Genomic DNA, 12,481 nt, shown 5'->3' with positions numbered 1-12,481 from the left:
AGGAGGTGAGAGATGAGACATGGACAGGGGTGAGTAATAAAATAAGAGCAATATGTACAACATGGAAGGTAAGGAAGTTAAAATTAAAAGGTAAGATAACTGTAGTGAACAGTTTGTTGTTTTCGGTGTGTGTATATGTGATGAATGTAATTGAAATGCCAGAGTGGGTAATGAATGAGTTAAACAGAATTGTATGTGACTTTATATGGGAAGGGAAGGGGGTGAAAATCGCACAAAAAAACACTAGTAGGGAGGAAGTGGGACGGAGGTTTAAAGTTAGTGGACCTTGAAACAAGGAAGGATGCATTAAGAATAAAAACTGTGCAAAAATATATGGTGGGAACACAGAAATGTGGATGGAAAGAATTTCTGAAGAAATATATTAATGATGTGGGAGGAATAGGGGATAATGGATGGTACATGGGGTTTAAGCAGTCAATGACTGGTGGAATACCAGAATTTTACAGAGAGGTACTGGAGGCATGGAGAAGGTTCCTGCCAAAAATACAATATGAGTGTGTAGAACTACAATCTTTTGCAAGCCTACCATTGTTTTTAAATGAAAGTTTCAAGTGTAACAACAAAACGCTGTATGAACCAAAATTCATTGAAAACGGAATAAAACAATTTAAGGACATCATGTATGAAGTGATCCCAGGATTCCTCAAAGAAAACTGCATCTATGATGTGGTAAGAGAAACCGATGGCATGGAAAAAAGAAAAGGTTAACAAAATGAGAAAATTAAATTAAGTATACCAAAAAAATTGACGGGAATTATTGAAAAAGAATGCATGGTAAAAAGAAAAGAATGTATGCCAGAAATATACGTGCTGGATAATGAAAAGAAATGTAACATGGTGAGTATAAGTGTGAGGAAAGTGTATGGCTGGTTAATTGTTGATGTAATAAAAGAACCAGCAGCAGAGAGAGCGTGGAGAAGAGTGTTTGAAAACATGGATGTAAAGAAAATATGGTCCAATGGTAATATAAAATATAATAGAATAGAATGTGAGAATAATGATTTCCTAATAAAACACAACAGAATATACACAAACGTGGTACTAAATAAAATTAACAATGATGTAAATGCAATGTGTGTGTCGGTAGTAGTGGTCATGAGAGCTTTTTGACATTACTTTTTGGATTGTAATGATCTAGTTGATTTCTTTGGTTTTTTAAAGAAATTGTTAAAAGAAAACTGGTGTGTGAAGTTAGATTTGGAGGAAGGGTGGAGAAAATTATTTTTGTTTGAAAAAAGTAAAACGGTGAATTTTTGTTTAATCAATTGTGTTTTAATTCATGCCAGACTAGCCGTTGTATACAGAAGAAACTATGCGCATTTTGAAGGATGGAAAGTAAATGTAAAGTGTTTGTTCAAATCGTTAATGAAAAGAGATGTAGAGTTAATTTGTAAACATGGAAGTAAAGAAATAAAGAGTTTTTTGTTAGTGGGAATAAGTTGATTTATGAAGGGGAGAGGAGAGAAATCATATTTAATTGGTAAAAAGCCAATTTAATTTGTTTGGGGCTTTGGTTAATGTAAATAATGTAAATAAAGTAATAGAATGTGGATTTTAAGGAAATGTAAATGTGTAAATAGTATGTTGTGTTGTTATGAAAGTGTACAAAAAAGATATAACAGAAATGTAAATTTGTGAATTGGAAAAATAAATAAAAAAATAAAAAAAAGAAAACACCCGATCTCGGAAGCTAACCAGGGTCGGGCCTGGTTAGTACTTGGATGGGAGACCGCCTGGGAATACCAGTTGCAGTAAGCTTTTACTTATGTACTTACATATTTATTTATTTATTTATTTGCGTTGTCACACTAGGGGGCGATCTCTCACACGATTTAAGCTGGAATACCAGAACTGTGCGAAGAAAACATCAACGTGTCTTAGATATCCAGCCACAGTTCAAAGCTAATGGCGTCAGCACGCTTCGGTTTCTGTCAAAAGCGTTTTTCGTTTTTGTTGTTTCAGAATGAGAGAGAAGGGGGCTATTTCAGAAAACAGGCTTACCGAGTCGAGTCTGCTCTGTAACTGCGCCGAGTCAATACCAGGAAGAACTGTATTCACTTCAGTCCATGTTCCTGATTCGCGAGGGCTGCCGGGTTTTCCTCGGTACACTTATCCGGCTAACCGGCGTCCTGATACGGGGCCCAGGAGTTCGCTTAACTGTGCATTTTTGCGTTCCCCATGCGTTCATTTGGGAATTACGTGTGTGCATACTCGATGAAAAAGAAGTAAGAACTAATGTTAATGGCCTCTCACCAGGGAATGCTGCGTTGGGGGATTCCGTTTACCACTCGCTCTGTCCTGCGTGGATGCTTCTGAGAATGTGTAGGGTACTGCGAGGCACAGCGGGAAATATATATTTTTTAAAAGTTGCATTTTTAGGTAATAGTATCAATATTAAGGAGCGCCAGTATTCTGGCACAGGTAGTGAGATCGGACAGTTCGCTCGCCGTCATTGTGCGCCTTGGAGAGCTGCGCAACTGGAACGGTGTGCTACCCACATATGTGAAAGGCACAGCGTGGCGCAGGGACAGATTCCGAGAGGTGCACAACTCATACTTACCTGGCGGGGGAGATACCATTTTGGTCTTTCTTGCTGAGCGATAGTATCGAGCTTGTTTTTTGCTTAGTGCAACAAGCGTGTATTGTTTCAATTTAACTATTTGTGTTGGATTTTCTGTTTTTTATTAGGTGTTGTCGCTGACGAGGACAGGAGTGGAGCGACGTTTCTTCCTGCAGGTACGGCCCTTCGGGGCATGCTTTGTTTGTCTCTTTTGTTTAAAATTGTTTTTTCGATTTTAATTGTTTTTTTTCCCTTTGCGGTAGTACTGTTGTGTGTTTCAGTTCGAAATGGCGGCAGCGAGAGTCGGCGCCCGTCAGCACTGCTGTGTCCGCTTTAACTTGCGCGAGAAAGACGGTCGTGTGTTAGAGTGCTCATGGCTGGATTTCTCACGCAAGTTTGTTAAAGGCACTTTGGGTTTTAGTCCTTCGGACATTAATTGTTTGATTGGTTTGCCTCACGGAAAAGGATTTGACCTGAGTTTTAAGACTCAAACACTGCTCAGAAGGTTTTGGGAGAAGTTTGAAATGGTAAAAGATCAGTTGGAAATGTTTGCGGTGGAGCGTCTAACCGATGATTCAGTTAAGGTGGTTTTTGTCAGAATGTTTAATGAAATGAAACCGGGCTAGTGGGGAAGAGGAAGCCCAGAGACCAGCAGGGGGGGCTGGTGGGAGAAAGGAAGGTGGGACAGAGGAGCCAAACAGTGAGGCCCAGAGACAAGCAGGGGGCTGGTGGGAGAAAGGAAGGTGGGACAGAGGAAACAAAAGGTGATGGTAGAAAGGAAGGTGGACAGGAAGAAGAAAAGGAAAGAGGGGAGAAGGGAAAGTTTGGGGAAGGTGAGAAAGTAGGTGATGAGACTCAAAGGGGTGAGGACGAAAAGGTAAGTAAGGAGAAGAGGGGGGCTGATGTAGGGATTGGGAGTGAGGGGAAAGGTAGTGGTGAGGATAAGGGTGTAGGTGAGGGTGTAGATATGGAGAAGGGGGAGGGGGAAGGTAAGGAGTTAGAGGTAGGTGCAGAAAGTCTGCAGCCGGGGCAGGTTGAGGAAGTGGAACAGGTAGACTCTGTGGAGGTGGAAATGGAGGTAGAGCCGCAGGGAAAAGAAGGACAGACAGGGGAGTCTGACTCGGAGGCTGCCTCTATGGAGACAGTGGAGTCAGAAGGGAAAAAAAGAGGTAGAGGTGGGACCTTTAAAGAGGGGTTTAGATGAGGATGGAGATTTGGAGGGAGCTATAGGAGGACGAAAATGGAAGACAGGAAGGAAAAAGCAATGGGATTGGTTGGAATTCCTATCGGACAGTGAGGAGGTAGGGAATTCTCCAGTTTATTGGGAAAGGTCACAAAATCAGACTCCATATGTTTCTGAACTGTTTGCTACAGATGAAAATGCACAGGTGGGTGATTTAGGAGGGGGCAGTTCATTAGAGAAGTGATGGAGAAGGATTTAAAAGTTTGTTTCATATATAAGGTGGTGGTTTTTGTAGAATTGGTGTTTCTTTTTTATCACTTTAAAATGAGTTGCCAGCACATACCCCTCACGGTGACGATAAATGTTCGTAGTGTGAGGACAGTAATGAGGGAAAGGTCTGTTCTGTTAGCTCTGGAAGGGGTGCAGGCAGATATAATTTGCCTACAAGAATGCGGGTTGCCATATCGCTCTTCCTACGGGGAGTGGGAAAGCATGTGGCAGCTAGGGCCGTCTCTTTGGAGCGGGTCGAACGCAAACTGGTCGGATGGTGTGGCAGTGCTGGTGAAGAACAAGGGGGTGCAGGTGTTGGGGAGCACTGTGGTGGTGAGTGGTTGACTCTTGGTTTTATCACTGTCTTTTAATGGAATGAATTAAAATTTAAATATTTTAATATTTTTTAAATATTTTTTCTCCAAACAAGCAGGAGAGATGGGAGTTGCTGCAGGAGCTCCCGCCGCATCTCCTTGGGCGGGCCCCGGTGTTACTGGTTGGGGATTTTAATTGTGTTTTAAATAGGCTTGGGCGGAAGGGGGAGGGAGAGGTCTTTAGGATGGATAAGACAACATTTTATCTCCAAAGACTTTTAATGGATTTTAAATTGCGAGATATTTATTCTTCTTTGTGTCCAGGACAAGAGGGGTTTACTTGGCGAACAAATGATGGATCCCGAGCATCGTGGATTGATTTCATCTTTGCTAGGGGTTTTGCTGGTCAATCAGCATCTCTGAATCCAGTATTTTATTCTGACCACTCCCTGCTGAACTGCTCCTTGACTGTGGAGTCAGGAGTACCAGTAGGCAGAGGAGTATGGAAGCTGAACTGCCAGCTTGTTGGAGGACCCGGCAGTAGTGATGGCGTTTAATGAAAAATATAAGGAATGGCAATCCCTCCAGGAGTTGTACAGTACGTGTGCGGAGTGGTGGGAGGATACAAAGGGGAGAATAAAGGAATTTTTTATTAAGGAAAGGTAAGGAAAAAAAGAAGAAGGAGAGAAGAGTGTGGGTGGGGCTCCAGAGGAGATTAAATAGGTATTGTGATCTGGTAAACATGGGATTTGATTTTAAAGAAGAACTGGAGCAAATAAAAAATGAGATGGCGGTTTTAATGGAAAATAAGTGCAAAAATGTAATTTTTAGGAGTAAGGAGAAGGAAATCGATGAGGGAGAGAAATGCACAAGATATTTTTTTTAAAAAATTATGTCAAGGAAAATTTTAATGAAAGGTTTGAAGGGGGAAGATGGGGTCGTAAAAAATGGGAAAAATGATATGTTAGAGGCGGTGGAGGAATTTTATGGAAAACTGTTTGGGGAAAAGGAGGTGGTGGAAGAAAGGGTGGAGGAGGTGCTGGAAAATATAGAGAGGGTGGTGGAAGAGGGTGTAATTTTAGATGCACCTATTGAGTTTTTAGAATTGACAGAAAGTCTTAAATCTTTTAAAACTGGGAAAGCCCCGGGGCTTGACGGGATTCCAATTGAATTTTACAGGTGTTTTTGGGGATTAGTGGGACCAGATATTTTAGCTGTTTTTAGAGAGTTTGATAGTTTTAAAAAGTTGCCGGTGAGTTTTAGAGAGGGGGTGGTTACCTTGATTTTTAAAAAAGGGGAGGTGGAGGATTTAAAAAACTGGCGACCGATAACTCTTTTAAATTGTGACTTTAAGATGTATAGTAAAATTTTAACTTTAAGGATGAGGGGGGTTTTAGAGCAAGTGATAGACCTGGATCAAACCTGTGCTGTGCCAGGAAGGAGGATCACGGACAGCTTGGTACTGGTGAGAGACGCCATCTGTTACGCGAGAGACAGAAATATTAGGCTTGCAGTGTTAAATTTAGATTTTGAAAAGGCTTATGATAGGGTCTCGCATCAGTACATGTTTCGTGTACTGCAAAAGATGGGGTTTTCAGGTGGGTTTTTAGCACGGGTGGGGCTCCTATACACAGAGGTAAGGAGCAGAATTTTGGTAAATGGGATTTTATCAGAAGCAGTGTCAGTAAACTGCGGTGTCCGTCAGGGGTGTCCGTTATCCCCACTCCTGTTTGTTTGTTGTATGGAGCCACTGGCACAGGTGTTGAGAAGGGACACCTGGATTAAGGGGCTACAAATACCGGGTAGTGGGGGGAGGGAGGCCAGGTGCATTCTCTACATGGATGATGTCACGGTTTTATGTTCGGACAGAGTGTCGGTCGCCAGGGTTTTAGACAGAACAGAATGGTTTGGTCAAGCCTCGGGTGCAAAATTAAACAGAGAAAAAACAGTTTTAAAAGTGTTTGGGAACTGGAGTGAGGTGGAGAAACAAGACCTCCCTCAAAAAGTGGATGTTAATGAAATGCGGGTTTTGGGGGTGAAATTCGACGCAGAAGGTTTGGGCGGCGGGAACTGGGAGGACATTTTGAAGAGAATACAGAGGAAGGTAACTTTTTGGAGGTTGAGGCAACTCACCTTGGAAGGAAAAGTTTTAATTCTGAAGTCTGTGATTTTACCAATGTTGTTGTTTGTGGGTGCTGTCTTTTGTCCGTCCCGTGTTGTGTTGGTGAGACTGGATCGTTTGATTTTCCGTTTTGTGTGGGGTGGGGGGTGGGAACGGCTAAAGAGGGAATGGGTGAAGAGAGTGCCGGAGAAAGGGGGAAAAGGGGTCCCGGATTTTTACAAAATTTTAATGTGTAAATTTGTGGCGTTACATGTCTCGTTGGCTGTGTCTGGTTTTAATAAAGCTTCATGTTTTGTTCGATTTTTTATGGGGGGCTATTTAAGGAGGTTGGGTATTTTAAAAGTAAATTTAACTGTACCTGTAGCCTTTGTGATGCCAGGTTTTTATCACCTCGTGCAAACGTTTTTAATGAAATGTGAATTGGAAGAGGAGGGGGTTGATGCACTGACATCTTTTAAAAATCTTCTCTCCTTTGTGCAGGGCAGGGAGCCTACGTGTCCAGTGAGAGGGCTGGCACTAGGCCAAGCAGGAAAGATTTGGAAGGAGGTGGCCCACCCGGACCTGCTGAACCGCCATCGGGAACTGGCCTGGCAGGTGGCGCACGGGGTCCTCCCTGTACGAGCAGTAATGCACAGAAGAGGGATGTCCAGAATTGCAGTGTGCCCTAGAGATGGCTGTGGCTATGAAGAGCCAGTGCGGCACCTCCTGTGGGGCGGTGAGGCGGCCCAGGCCCTCTGGAAGGAGGTGTGCCCTCTGCTCCAGCACCTGCACCTGCACCCAGGGATAACGCTAGACTGCCAGCTGGTCTTATATGGGACAAAAGGAAAAATAAAAGCAAATGCGTGGACTCAAGCATGGCAAGTGGTCAACTGCGCAAAAGAGGCCCTGTGGAAGGCAAGATGCCTGCTGGTGCTGGAGGACAAAGTATTGAAGAAGGAACAGACGAAGAGGGTGGCCTGGGCCGCAGTAAAAGACTACATGCTCCGACACAGACGACGGAAGGGACAGGAGGTGGCCAGGCGCACATGGGGGCACGCTGCATGGACAATGGTGATGGGACGGGGAGGACTAGCCTGCTCAGGTCCAGTACCCCCAGTATGACCGGACAGCAGGTAAGGAGTGAAGGCGGTTGTTTAAGGACACGTACTGCCCTGTACAAAAGCATAGTGTCAAATTTTATTGGGATTGTTTTTAAAAAGGATGTAAAATATATTTATTGGCATGAGATGGAGGTTTGGAAGATTTTAGAGTGTATTGTGAATGGAAAATGTTTTGTGTTTTTTTAAATATAATGTTTTATTTGAAATTTGTAGAAATTATGCAAACTTTTAAATTGTCATCAATTTTAAATCAAATACCTGGAAAATAATTTTTTTAACATGCTTGGTATTTTATTTTTATAAAGATAATAAGGTTTGTAAAGCTTGAAATGTGTTGAAATGTGTTTGTAAAGATTGAAATGCTTGGAAAACAAAATGTTTTGATACAATAAAAAAATTTCAAAAGTGAAAAGTGGTTCACCCAGGGCGAGGCTCGGCCATTGCACTTCGGTCATGCTGACCACTACGAATTCCCCAAATGTGGGAATCTCGACCGCATAATTTCTGCTAGTGGGCGACTGCGTTCGCGCTCTCCCCTGATGTTGCTGTGAGAAAGTAGAATGTACTCGATGGCGCCGCGGCGTCTATAGACCGTGAAGCGGGTGTAAATGTAAGAAATGTGCGTAAAATCCACGGAAACAACTTTGCTGCAGGTCAGTCGCATTGCAACGGCATATGGCAAGATCTTTTAAAATTTAATGGATTGCCCGCACTTTTAAATTGCAAGTAAGTGTAACTCATTTAACCAGGGTGACGCGACTTCGTCAGGGTTTTCAATGCTGCGGCCGTTGCGAGAAACGAGCTGTTAACTTCCCTGTCTAAAACAACACGACGACTGTTTCGCCCCATCTCTTTCCACTCCGTAGCATTTTCTTACTTTTTTCAGAGGGGACGGCTAAGCTTACCCAAAGCGACGTGCAATAAGGGTATGCCGAAGGACGTTGCAAGAACTACCGAACGTACGTCCGACAAGGTTAAATTCTCAAAGAATCAAGGCACAATCAGTGCTTTGGGTAAAAGGGCTCAGTGATTTCAATCAGGCACAGCGGATTTAACTAGGAATAAATCAAATTCAGATATATGAAAATACCATTTTCACTAGCCAAAGCGGAATTACAGACGTCATAAATAGCTGATCATTCGGTCTGTGCGACGATTCGAATGGCCATACTTGTGATTTTCAGACGTCTTGATTCATCCTTCTTACTCGTCAGTTTCAAATTACAGTTATCTTGAATTGTCATTCTGACTAGTAACATTGTAATTTCGACCAATTCAAATGCGTTTGTCGATAACTGAAATGCAATTATGGATATTGGAGCGAGGCTATTGAATGTTACAAGGGCTTGCCATGACGGCAACTATTTAAACGGCTTTGGCTGCGACTTTCTTCGCTTACGGCCACACCACCGTGAAAACGCCAATTGGTTTGCTCCAAGCAGGAAGAGTGGGATCTGCACTACTTTGTTTAGTTTGCTTGAGTTTGTCTTTCGTCGTGTCTTTCAGCATTTGTTCGTTGTTTAATTGTTTTATTTTTCGAACGTGTGAGTGAGTGAAACCCCCTGCAGCTTGTGCCGTTTGGGGGTTTTGTTTTTTGTGTGTGTGTCCTTTGGACGGATTTCATGGATAACAAACTTTGCACGCCACAGACAACGAAAATTGATGTGGCAAAAGGCAACGGCAACACGGACAAACCTTCGGACGGATTCTCGGCAACGACACGGAATTACAAAAAGGATTTGACTCTCGCGGTGGAAATTATTGGCGACGATAAATTGACAATGATGGAACTGTTAAAATCTATCCAAGAAGAATGCGGAAAGGTAATTTGATGTAGATTTAAATCACAAAAATCATACGAAGTAACTATGTTTACTGAAAGAGGGAAAAGTAAGTTGTTGGAGGGGATTAAAATTAAAAACAGTACAATAATGGCCAAAGAAGTTTCTAATGATGAGCTAGTGGTCTCGTTTCTCAACTTACCAACATGCATAGAAGATTTTGATATCTTGGGGAAACTGAGGATTTTAGACTGGGGAGTAAAAGCAATATACAGCGGATAAAGAGAAGGGTGTGGCCAGGAACGGACATTGCTGATGGAACAAAGTTTTGCAAAGTTAAGTTCACCGAGACGGTCAAATACCTGCCTTACTCTACAAAGTTCTAGACGTTAGAAGGAGCGGAATATTTCAGAGTAATCCACGATAGACAAATGAAGGTCTGCAGTATCTGCATCAGACCTGGGCACATTCTTCGGGAGTGTCCAGAGTTTAGATGCAGGAATTGTGGCGAACAAGGTCATTATGCAAGAGAATGTACAGACAGCGGTTTCTGTGGACTATGTAAAAATAGAAAACGCTGGTGTCGATGCAAGGAGACGAGGAGTGAGGTCGTGGCTTCAGGCGCCTTAGAAGAGGACAGCACGCCACAATTAGAAGGAGAAAAGGTGGACGAAGACGAGGAAGAAAGGAAAAAAAAGGCATATAAGAAAACTGCAGCCCAGGCGGAAAAGGAGAACACAGCAGTCACCATAGGAAGTAGTACAGACACTGCTATCCTACAGGTTGACCTGGTTGAAGGTGGGAAGAGGGGGAACGGAGAGGAAACAGGGCCTCCCCAGGTGACTGGATCCCCGGCAGCCCGTGCGAGTACCTCAAAAGAGAGGAACGTTGTTGAGGAGACCGCTGGGAGAGGCGAAGGAGAGAAAATTGAGCCCGCTGTGATCCCTGAGACAGATATAGAACCAGAAGAAACAACAAACAGCGAGAAAAACTGGATAGAGGAAATGGACACACAAGATGTCTCTGAGGAGGAGGAAGAGACCAAGGGAATTGAGAGGAAAGGAAAGCGTGCAAGCACTGAAAAAAAGAAGGCAGATGCACAGGAGGAGGAAATGAATGAAGATGAAGATGGAGAAGAGATACTGGCAGAGATACTCCAGGTTTTCAGCAGCATACAGCACTGTACCCTGGAGGAGAAAAGAAAGCGATTTTTGGATGGAGCGGAGAAGGAAGACAGAAAGCAAAGAAAAGGATTCAGAGTAAAGAAATGACAGAAGGAAGACATTACAGGAAAATAATGACTCGGGTATGGTTTCTTTTCTTTTTTTGTTTTTTACATTATGATTTCAATAACATCAATGAACTTAAATGGTCTAAGGAACATGCTAAAGTTTGAGCAGTTTTTGGTCTTATTTAAAACAGATATTATTTGCATCCAAGAAACCAACTGGTCCGATAATTTAATGATCGAAATTAAACAGAAGTGGACTGATTTAATGTATGTTAATTATGGCACTGAGAGGGCACGTGGGGTTGCAATTTTGATAAAGAATGATATTGTAAATAATGTGAAGCAGGTCTATGCTGATGATGATGGAAGAGTTATTTTGGACTTTAATCATAAGAATATTGCTTTTTGGCTGATTAATGTATACGCTCCAAACGTAGAGAAGGATAGAAAAGCGCTATTAATAAAACTAAAACCATATTCTATTGGAAACTGTATCTTAGTTGGCGATTTCAATATAAAATGTACTAGACTGGATAATGCCAGAGGTTCTGACCTGAAAACTGATGTGTCCAGGAACTTCCTACTAGAAATGATGGATGAAAACAGCTTAGTGGATGTGTGGAGAACAGATAACCCTAACAAGGTTGAGTTCAAGAAGACAAGTCGTTATGGAGAAGTTAAAACAGAGTAGGATTGACCTTTTGTTAGCAAAGAATGAGGTGGTTAAATATATCTCTTAAATGTGCTATAAGTTTACAAATCTGAGTGACCATGCTGCCATTAATTTTAACCTTTCTGAGGTGAGAGGTGGAGGAATATGGTGCTTGAATAATAGTTTACTAAATGAAGAACAATATAAAACTAAAGTCATTAATTGTATAGAGAATGAAAAAATGAATCCCATATTTATGGAGAATACTGGGATTTGGTGGGAAGAAGTGAAAAACAAGATAAAGAGGCTAAGTATAAGATATGCAAAAACACGCAATTTCATGAAAAATTGTAAAGAAAAATTAAGGGCTAAACTATCTGTGGAAATAGAAAATGCTGAAAAGGACCCTAATTATAATATGGAAAATTATTTAAAAATACAGGAGGAACTAGGGCAGTATGAGAGGGAGAAATGTATGGGGGCTATAATAAGAAGTAGAGCTCAGTATGCGCTCGAAGGGGAGAAATGTACTTCTTTTTTTCTTGGTATGGAGAAAAAGAAACAGAATAAGTGCTACATAAGCCGCGTTTCCACCAAAATTACCCGGAACTTTCAGTCCCAGGAACTACTTTACCAAGAACTAAAAGGTTCCTTCAGCCAATGGTTGTCTGCGTTTCCACCGGGGTCTAAAGTACCGCGAATATTAGGCAAATTAGCCCACTGACGTATGAAAAAGCAACGTTGTCGTCGGTCCATCTGTCATATGATTTCTTCCGTAACCCCATACTACCACCGAAGTAGCCTACATTATTTTCTAATAACCGGGACAGCCCGGAGGGATTTATTCCACTTATACAACGGGTTACCAACAATGACTATATATGGTTACTTTTGTATTTATTGATTTTCATATATCCTCTCAAACACATTCATTATGTTTTTATGCGAACATTCGCTTTCATGTCTTGACATCCGAAGCGACAGAATGCATTCACATTTAACTGGCAACAACAGCAGAAAACATGCACACGTTGTAAACAATTTGCTGTTTGATTACTTTCTCGTCGTCAATTCCATATAGGCTAATCGCAAAATGACAAGAATAGAACGAAAACTCGGACTTGCGTGAAAATGTAAATTAGTAGTGGTAGAGCCACCGTTTGCTTTCCTTCGAAGTTACTGCTAGCCGAGCAGCGAAGTGTGCCCTCCAGATGCGAAACATGCACCATAAATTAGTCCATAGTCTT

At 42.1% G+C, this 12,481-nt stretch overlaps 1 pseudogene; it reads left to right on the top strand.

The window, feature by feature from the left end:
* The first annotated feature begins 7,958 nt into the window (after positions 1–7,958).
* Positions 7,959–8,109, top strand: LOC118219408 (annotated as a pseudogene).
* The last annotated feature ends 4,372 nt before the right edge of the window (positions 8,110–12,481 follow it).

Source organism: Anguilla anguilla, chromosome 19 (assembly GCF_013347855.1).
Source record: "Anguilla anguilla isolate fAngAng1 chromosome 19, fAngAng1.pri, whole genome shotgun sequence".
NCBI lineage: Eukaryota > Metazoa > Chordata > Actinopteri > Anguilliformes > Anguillidae > Anguilla > Anguilla anguilla.
The sequence above is the reverse complement of the archived record's forward strand: the minus strand, read 5'-3'. Positions and strand labels throughout refer to the sequence as shown.